A 10,441-nucleotide genomic window follows, 5' to 3' on the forward strand; every position below is an offset into this window, starting at 1 on the left:
GAAAGCTTTAAAAGTTATCTCCCCCTTTAATCTTATAGCTCAGCTTATCAAATGATATTGTTATATCTGGATATCTGGTAGAAATTATTCAATTATACTCTCTTTGTAGCAACAGAGCTGAAAAACAATAAACATGGAAATCTGAATCTGTCTACGACTGACGGAGTCCACGTGGAAGCTGTTTGGAGCGAATGCCCCCTGCTCTTCCCAGATGTGGGAGTGGCTGCTTTGGGGCTCTCCAGCTGCCTTTACTCTAAAGACTGTTTGTGTAATTGGTAATTTCCTTAGCTCTTCTGATTTCCCTTGACCCAGAATGAAAGGTCTATATCATAGATAGCTGTAGATAAATATATCCTTTTGTTTCTGGGTTTTGTTTCCTAAGCACTCTGAGGCAGAAAGAGAAGAGGCTAGTGCCGGGGGACTGGTGCCTTCGGGAGGACTGAAAAGCTCTTGCCATAGTTGCACGTGTTTGCCCTGCACTGTGAGCAGGGCTGGGCACCTTTTCCGGAGTTCTTTGGGACATTCATCCACATCATTCCATGAATTTTCTTTATCCCTACAACACTCTAGCTGACGTTGATGCTTCTTCTTGCTCTCCCCAGATTCACATACAAAGGCAGTCAGGCCCCTGACGGATGTTGGCAGCCTATCCCTGGCAGTGCTGTGGGCATTGGGTGCTACGGTTTGTAACGCCCCAGGGATGAGTTCTGTTCATCACAGCAGGCCCTTCCACTGTCCCTATCTCATCTTTCAACCACGCTACCTCCATGTGTTCTCTTGTCCCTATGTTACAGACTCTGTCGTTGTTCCTAGGCTTCCTCTTAGTCACACAAATAGCTTCTCAAGTGCCATTGTGGGACCGTAAGGAAGACAAGTGTCAAATATGCTTGCAGTTCTCACCTAGAGTTCCTGCAACTCCCACTTCAATTACCACCTTGCCCAGTGGGCTAGCATTCTCTTCGTACACAGTGTACACAGTCTTAGTTCTTACGGCATGGAACTGGGCATGTGGCAGAACTATTCATATTTCTCTTGCCATCTATTAATTAAAAATCTCATACCTGTTTCCCTGGAGTCCCTACCCAGGGTTGCATACATGGGGATGTGAGAGGACTGTGTGCTGCAGGGTGTGCCCTATTTTCTAGTGCTACTACTCATGAGTACTAAGCCTTGTGGGATTTACACATGCCCTCAGGTTCCTGAGGGAATTATTTCACATATGCAGGGCAGAGTGTCAAAAGCCATGCTTGGGCTAAGTTAGAAAAGAAAAGAAAGAAATGGGACCTCCCCACTACAGGGTATGCCTTCTTCCCAAACAGCAACACCTGGTTTTGTTTCGTTTTGCTTTGTTTTTAGAAATCTAGCCAGAAGTCTGTCGTTATGCAAGAAATTATGCAGCTTGGAAGACCAAAAGTTAAAAGTCAGTGATTAATTTCTGAACTAAGAGGTTAATTTAGGAATAAACAATTAATATAAATTTAGTATACAACCAGTAAGAATTTGAATACATATTTTGTGGTGAATAACGTAATGAGCATTTAAAAGAAGCCTGTGACTGGAGAGAGAACTCATTTATCTCTTTTGAAGGACCCATGTTCAGGTCCAAGTACCCACATATGTTGGTTCAAAACTGCCTGTAACTCCAGCTCCAGGGGACCCAAGCCCCTCTTCTGGATTGTATGGGCCTCTGCACTGACATGCAGCCATGAGCACACACTCACATACACACGGTTTATTTGCTTATTCTTTTATTATCTATTACTATTATTTGTTTTATAACAGAAATATTTAAAAAACAAAAGTGTGTAGCTTTTCCTTTACAGTCCACACAATCTTGGCTTCCCAGCACTTCATCCTTGTCGTTTTGGTTGCGAGCCTAAGCCATCATCTCTTCGGATCTGCACTAAGTATTTGAACTGGCAGTAACTTTTTTTTTATTTTAATGAAAATAGATTTTTTCATATAATATATTCTGATTACAATTCCCCTCCAGTGCCAGTAATTAAGGGACTGTAACAGCTTCAGTTCACCGTGCTCATCTGGTGAATCGTTTCCCTTAACAGCACAGTTTTCATTCTCCATAAAGAAATGGAATATTAAACAGTTAAAATTTTTTATTTGTATTTAGCAAAATTTAATATAAAACTATATTGAAAAGCCATAATTTTAGAAAGCAAAATTTCTGCTTAGTATCCTGTTCAGTAGTGTTAATTGTGTTTACATTTGGCACAGCCTGTGGCCCCTCATTCTCATTGCCTGCCTCCTCCCTTGGACAGACAGGCCCTGGGAACCATCATTCTACCTTGTATCTCTGTGACTACCTAAGGTATCCCGTGTAAGTGGAGTCATACAGTTTCAATAATTAATTTTCATAAATTATGAGGAATTTGATGTTTAAGAAATGCCTATAAAAGCCTAAATACAATGCATATTATTGCCTAAACTGAGAGCCAATGGAGCAGAACCATGCTGATACAATTTGTGAATCAGGAATCTACTTGGACAGCACCTGTTTACTTTTGAACTGCGGACTTCTCAAAGGGAACTTTTGATGAAACCTGGAAAGCTCTAATGAGAAGAGAGGGGCAAGCAGCTTTCTTTGTGGCAACACAGCAAAGTGCTCATTTTGCGCATCGTAACTGTTACCCATTTCTTAGTGAAGGAAAAGTCCTGTGATCCCAAAAGTTCTGGAAAGCTGTAGTGACGAGAGCAATGGGCAGGCCTGCTTTTCGTCCCGCCCACACGCGAAATAACAACACACAAACTGTATTCATTTAAACACTGCCTGGCCCATTAGTTTCAGCCTCTTACTCACATCTTGATTAACCCATATCTAATAATCTGTGTAGCACCACAAAGTATTGCCTTACCCGAAAGATTCTAGCTTACGTCCATCTTGGGCCGGAGCTTCATCGCGTCTGGCTCAGAGAGCAGAGGCCTGGCAACTGTCTCACTTAGGAGAGGCATGGCATCTGACTGAGCCATGTACCTCACTTCCTTCTTCCTGTTCTGTCTACTCCACCCACCTAAGGCTGGCCCATTAAATGGGCCAAGGCAGTTTTCTTTATTAATGAATGAAATCAATAAACAGAAGACTCTCCCACATCAGAAAGCTGCTTTAATAAAGTTCTCAAAATCATTCATATTGCATATCAACACCCTAAAGATCTAGGCTCCCCCACCTCACCCCCGCTGTTTGATCCAGACGTTCTCAACTTTGGTTGACTGAAGAATCCTATTTTCTTTCCGTAATACCTAAGCACAATACGAAGGGAAGAGCACAGACTCTAACTTGTGAGGCAGCTTCAGGTATTTAAAGGACTTTTAAAACAGTCTTCATTAGTCCCTAAACCTCACCCCTTCATTCTACATTCTGTATATATAAAGCACATATTTATATGAACTTCACATACTGAATGGCGATTGCTGCCTGCCCTATAGTGCTGTCACAGAGACATCCCTTACTGTAAATGTCAAGTTGGTTAAACTTTCATTTGAAAAACTAGTAAAGCAAGTCTGACAATGGAGATTGCACTTAGTTTGGGGTTGAAGCTGCCGCATAAACCCCAGTGGTCAGATCTATGATCTTCAGGCCAAAATACAAACTGTATGGCTATTATGCTTGAGCCCTTCTCTCGTGATGAGAGGACCAACAGCTCAGCTACAAGCGGCTTTCAGGGTGCCAGAATAAGGCTGGTGAAGGCAGGTGAATGAGAACATTTCTGTGACCACACAACACCAATATTGGATTGGAACCGAGCCTGTGTGGATGTGGACCGTATTGATTCCAGAAAACACTACACAGAGTACAAGATGAGTCATCATCACTACACAAAAGCTGAGATCATTTGTGAAATCGAAGTGGTAGGAGCTTGGGTAATAACGAGGAAATGACTGAATTTCCACTGGAGACATTTTCTTAATTATTTTAGGGTTCTACAGGAAATTTTAACACCTTTTGAGGCTGTCATTATGATCCACTTAGAATAATAGCAATTTCCCTCTGCATATTTGACAATGCATAAATTAATTCCTTCCTTAGGATATATGTTTTCCACAATTATTACCAAGTATTTCTCTGTGTGTCTTACCCTGTTTTACTAAAGTTATGCTCTCTGAGAACAACAGTGATATTGAATCTATTCGGTATGCCCTTTAGAACTCCCAATACAGTATTTGACACACAATTATTATATGGGGGGGAATTAAATGAGTCACTTAACTCATTGGATCCAGTGTACAGTCAACATTTTGTATAAAAAGATTTTTTTCTTCTATACTTGAAGAAATTAAAAAAGTTAAATTCCTCTTTCATTTGGAAGAAGTGATGCCAGCCACACACTAAGCTGGTACTTATTTAGTGCTCTTGACTTAATGTGATTCCTTAAAGAATTAAAACACATGGGTGGATTTGTTGGAAAGTGAAAAAGTAAAGCCAGGCAGAGGCGAGAAAGTGCATTTGAGCCTGACGTATTCATTAAGTGTTCTGTTTTGAGTGCCTCTTGCATTTCTAACCGTCAAAGTGCTTCTAAAGCCAAAAAACAGAGTTCTTTCTTGCTGACCATCTATTTTCCTCTTCGCTGTGCTTGACCATGCAGTGGTCATTGATTCTCTGCAAGTTCCTGGTCATCAACGTCTCATATTTAAAAAAAATGCTACTATGGAAAAAGACCTTCAGGCTCTGCTTAACATGCGCCAGAATTGCTTAATGAATGAAAAAAAAAAACCTTACTTTTATGTGGTTTATTGAATGTCAAAACATTGCCATAACACAAACTATTTACTTTTACTTAATTTGTTTATTTTCTCATCCAGCAAGTAGTATACAATTACATAATAGTTGTGAGACAGTAGATAATAATTATTAAAAGGAAATCAGTCATAGTCCTTGTGACTCAGAGTATCACAGCCCAGGGAAATGACAGTTTTTGTGAAGAGTGTAAAAAAGTTGTTGTGCATTAACAAACACGGGAAGGAGCAGTCGCAGTGTAGGGCCCTTTAATTCTCACAACTATTCCATTGACAGAAACTGTTGACCCATCCAGATTCTCGAAGGCGAGTGGCTCAGCCAGAGACCCTCTGTGGCTGGGTCTCTTCGCTTGCAGGGGACATCCGCTTTGTCAACCACACATCCTGTTATAACTCAGCCCAAGAACAAGAGTTGTAAAACCCCGACCGTTGCACTGTTTGTCAGACAGTGAGAAGGGGAGGACATTAGAATTGAAGACCTGGGATAGATCTAAGATGGCGACTGTGGAACCGGAAATCACCTCTACTACTAATCCCCCATCTGCGCAAGAGGAAGAAAACCAGAATCTAACCTGGAGGCTGCCAGCCCCCAGCACTATAGTAAGCACCCTCTGTAGAACAGGTGGGAACACTGCTTTTTTAAAAACAATAAAAGCAAAACTTGGCAAGCAAACCTTCACTTGATCTCTAAGTTTAATGCTGTTGAAGACTTTTAGACTCTATATAACCATATCCAGTTGCTAGTAATTTAATGCCTGGCTGTGCTACTCACTTTTTAAGGATGGTATTGCACCTCTGTGGGAAGATGAGAAGAACAAACAGAGAGGACGACGGCTGGATGGCTAATTACATGGAGCAAGCAGTGTAGACGAAATGACCTTGATCGCTTTTGGCTAGAGACACAGCTGTGCCTTCTTGGAGAATCTTTGGGTAACTTCAGCGTTGACGGACTCGGAGCTGTTGTTAATGTTAGAACTGTAGTTGATAAGATAGCAATACGGACTCCTGAACGTGAAAACAGACACAGTCACACTCATAGGGAGGATATACAAGGAAAGGTTAGGAGTGCCTTCATGACAGAGATTGGTTATCAATCCCACACAAACACAGCTACAAGGAGCCACTCCGCCACTAAAAATAGGTTTGTTGTTTAAGAAGACACCTGAGTGTTCTCACAGGGGACTGTGTCACGCAATTGAGAGGGGAAGCTGGACCAAAGCCTCATCCAAGAGGAGTGGACTGCACTGAAGTTTGATTCCATCTAAATATTGCTAAAATAAGAGAAGTCAGGGTGGTGGTGGCCCACGCCTTTAATCCCAGCACTCGGGAGGCAGAGGCAGGCAGATCTATGTGAGTTCGAGGCCAGCCTGGTCTACAAGAGCTAGTTCCAGGACAGGCTCCAAAGCTACAGACAAACCCTGTCTCGAAAAACCAAATATATGTATGAGAGAAGTCTCATTTGCTTTTGTCTTGTTTTTCTGTTTTCATTTCTCCCCCCGCCCCCACACACAATTTTTGCTAGCGTGTCCACTATCCCAATCAAAGAATTACAGTATATGCCACCACAGAAATGACAAATGTGTCCCTGGCCCACACTATAACAGCTGGTTAGAATCACCATGATACATACCTTTTGCCTTTCCACAGTATTCGAAAAGAACTTGCATTTCTGTTACCTTAGCTGGAAAAGACACGTTTCTGTTCCACTCCATGCAGGAGCATGTTTTGCTGGTGAGAGTCTGAGTACAGTTTTCCAGCAACCTCTTTTCCTTCCACAGCGTTCTCCTTGCTGGCCTCTTGCTGATTGATGGTTGCTAGAGTTGAATTTATTTGCTTCCCTCCTTGATAACATTAGTAATTCTGATTTCCATTTTTCATTTGCTTTGCTTTTGTCTTTTTCCTCATGTAACATTGGTGAAGGATCTAGGAATATGATAGAAAGGTGAATAAACATTAAAGTTGTGTATTCTATGGTACTTTTTTGGTTTGTTTTATAACTACAAAGCTTTGCTAAAAATTTGTGCATTTCATTCAAATCTGTGTGATCCCTAAACATAATTGAGGATGATACAAATGTAACACCATAATTATGTTCCTAACTAGAATTAGTTTGTCTGCTTTTGTATATTTATGCTGTGCTTTAACACTGTGTATTACTTGGGTTGTTTTGCTCTGGCTACAAATGGCTCAAGTAGAAAAGTGGTCCCATTCATATTAAGACAACATCCAAAACTGCAGATAAAATGTGTATAGCGAATTGTGTTTTAGATAACTGGTTTGGGCTTTACTTCTCCATCTCTGTAGAAGGAATCTGCACTTACCATTGTAAGGCATAGTGTCTTGTGTCTTCATAGTGTCTTCCCCGTGCACAGCCAAAGTTTGGAGGGCAAGTTTACTATTATATTTATTACAATTCTTAATAAATTGAATAGGTAATATCATATATGTAATCAAACTGATGTGGTTATCTTCTTTTAATAAAGTTAAGACACAGTTTTTCAGTCTTAGGTTAAATAATGTACTTTGAATGTGTTAAAATTAATGAGAATTGGGATTTTGGTTTATCACCAGTTGATAGGAACAGTGGCTATAAAATCAATTGTTTTTGAGATGTTTTTACTTAAAGACCAGAAAACTAGTATAAGGAGAGGATAGGGAAACATGTGTCAGGAATCTTAGTGTTATTATCTGAATAAAACAGAATAAACAAGTATGAATAATAATAATAATAATAATAATAATAATAATAATAAGAAGAAGAAGAAGAAGAAGAAGAAGAAGCAGAAGAAGAAGAAGAAAAACTTGTGGGGGTGGGTCCAAAAATAAAGTTGTTAATTTTGGCAATAACAAAGACATTCGGTTTTTCTGTTTGTTTGTTTGTTTTGTTTTGCTTTCCTCAGATGAGAAGTCTTCTGGAAAAGTATTCTTCCTACCCCATGGTTCCCAGTCAGACCCAGTTTAAATCAGAATGGGGTAAACCATTAAAGGTGTGGATGCGAACCCCAGACAGATACTGTAAAATCCAGTTTTGAAAGTGTTCAACTGCTCTTTATCTATTTGTGGGTTCCCTTCTCAGAAAACCTTCCTTAGAAAGCCAAAAACTTTCATCAGCTACAGGTTTAGTAACATTAAAAATACTTTGTGACATGACATTTTATACAAACACTAATACGAATAAAAATATTTACCATTTTCAACTCACTTTTCCTTCTCTCTGCATTTCCTTAATAAATAATGCATAAAGGTGAAAGCTCAAATTTTTCTAATTTTTATTATTTCTTGGGCCTGGTAGGAACAGAGAGTTTGCCTAACTGAAATGGCCTTGGTGTTGTGTAAGTTCTCACTGGCTTTATTTGGTCCCGAAAGTGCCCAGAGCAGTAGCTGTCAGTGTGTGGTAAATATTTTATTACACAGTAAATGAGCAGACATAATTTCCATGCTGACGAATGAGCAGAACCCACCTAGGTCACTGCAATTCTCATGCTGAATATCTTCAAACCGTGACACTTCGTACATATAAAGGCAAAACAAACAGAAAGCGAAACCACACTGAAGCCAAGAGTTATCATATGAAACTTGGACTTCACAGAAGTGGTGATGGAAAAGCCCTAAACCTCTAAATCCTAATTGCTAAATGTATGCTAATTCGTAGCAAGAAAGGCATTATTTGCTTTTCTGATGTGTAGACATGCATTGAGCTTTGTTAAGGAATTCTAACGTGACCCACTTATGAAAATTAGCCATATGCTACTGTGTAGAATCTACTTAATTCAAAGAAAATAGGTTGAAATAATGTTTATGAAACACAAAAGCAAAAATTAATTTGCTTACTCAATGTAAGTGAATTGGAAACATGAATACAACTCATTGAATTTCAAAAATGGTCAAAATGTTTAATTAACCCAACTTTTATGGAAAGAGATTTTGGTTAGAACTAGGCCTAGTCCCTCTTTGCCAGTTCAAGGGTTGGGTCCATCTACCAACCGATGCCATCTCTAGTTTCACACCAGCGCTGTTGCTACAGTCAAACCAGTATAAAGGAGCAGAAATTGTGAAAAATGTAAAAAAGCAAAAAACCCACCCTGGATACCAAAAAGCTGCTCTGTTTTCACTTCAACATGCAAATGCATTTAACACTCTTCAGTAAATATAAACAAGGGTGCGCTGATTCCGTACCCTACTATTGCTTCTGCGGCCAGCGGCGGTCTCCCTTTCTCTGTGTATTGGTTGCTGGGGCTGCCACAGCAAAACACTACAGGCAGGGTGACTTTCAAAACATACTTACTTCCTCCTAATTCTGGAGGCCGAAGTCTGAGATTGAGGTGTCATCCAGGTTTGTGTTCTCTGTCTTTTCTGGTGACTTGTAGAGTGTTCCATCCTGTTCTGTCCTCACAAGGGCACCCTTTTCCTATCCATGTAGACCTCGGGGATACTGGATTAGAGACCACCTCACCGGCCTCCTGCAAACTCACTTATTTCATTTTGTACACGTGCTTGCCTGTGCATGTGTGTGTGCATGTTCATGTGGGTGTGGATGCATGTTTGTGTGTGTGCATGCATATGTTTCCCCATGTGTGTGGCAGCCAGAGCACAGCTTCAGAAACCATCCCTTGCACACCGCCCACTTTTATTTTTAGAGACAGGGTTTCTCAGGCCTAGGGCTCACCGAGTATGTGAGGCTGGCTGCCTGGCTAGCAAGTGTCCATCCATCCCTGACTCCGCAGCCCTGGGATTGCAGGCACATACCACACCCAGCTTTTATCATGTGGCTTCTAGGGTTGAGCCTCAGGTCCTCATCCTTACACAAACCCTTGCTGACCGAGCCATCACCCCAGCCTGCCATTTGTTACTTTATATATCTATCTTCAGTACAGCCCCATTCTGAAGGACAGAAGGCTGGGATCTCCATTAGCAATTTGGGGAAGGGTATGCGTTTGCCTATAACACACCCATTTTAGAACATCCTCCTTGCAGGCAAAGATAGAGAGGCCAGGGCTACACAGTCAATGTCCTGGACCTGGTGGTTCAACGAAGTCATCAAAGGCCCAGGCTCTTCCCATCAGACATCTGCTTTTATCTTTACATTTATAGCTCCCTCGTCACACGGTAGCTACTTTACCTCCAGAAATGAAGTCCTTTCCCAATTGTGCTTAGAACAGAAAAGGAGGAAGGCTTTTTCTCATATACAGATTTTCTAAAGGAAGATAAACTCTTCTCTTGACATCCCTGGCCAAGATAGTTTTTGACTTATTAGCCAGACATATTATGATTTATTAGTCACATGGCTACTCCTGGGTCAACCACTTGAAAGGGGCAGCATAGTTCTCATGATCCCCCCAGACCAGTCACGATTTATATCCCAGAGCCATGTATATTGCCCTTGCCCCCAAAATCAAGGTTCTGTTAACAAAGGAGGAAAAGGAGACCATTTGTAATGTGTACAAATCATCGATATCTGTCACAGCCACTGCCCCAAATAGTCACTAAACAACTAGAGAGACAGTTTGGCATTGAGACCATTTGAAGGTATTGGACAACAGACAGTGGTTCCTCTGCAATCAGCTACAGGTGAAGCCAAATAAACATGGGGTCCAGGCCCCCAAAAGACTGTGACATTGGATGGCTGTTACTACAGGATATTCTGTTTATTGAAGCCAGCTAATGGCAGGTTATGTGTGGTCAATAGACATTT

The 10,441-nt window shown here is 40.9% G+C and overlaps 1 pseudogene; it reads left to right on the forward strand.

Annotated features, from left to right (window-relative positions):
* Positions 1-5,244: 5,244 nt before the first annotated feature.
* LOC119810689 lies at positions 5,245-5,903 on the forward strand (annotated as a pseudogene).
* The last annotated feature ends 4,538 nt before the right edge of the window (positions 5,904-10,441 follow it).

The sequence above is a fragment of the Arvicola amphibius genome, chromosome 3 (genome assembly GCF_903992535.2).
Source record: "Arvicola amphibius chromosome 3, mArvAmp1.2, whole genome shotgun sequence".
Lineage (NCBI taxonomy): Eukaryota > Metazoa > Chordata > Mammalia > Rodentia > Cricetidae > Arvicola > Arvicola amphibius.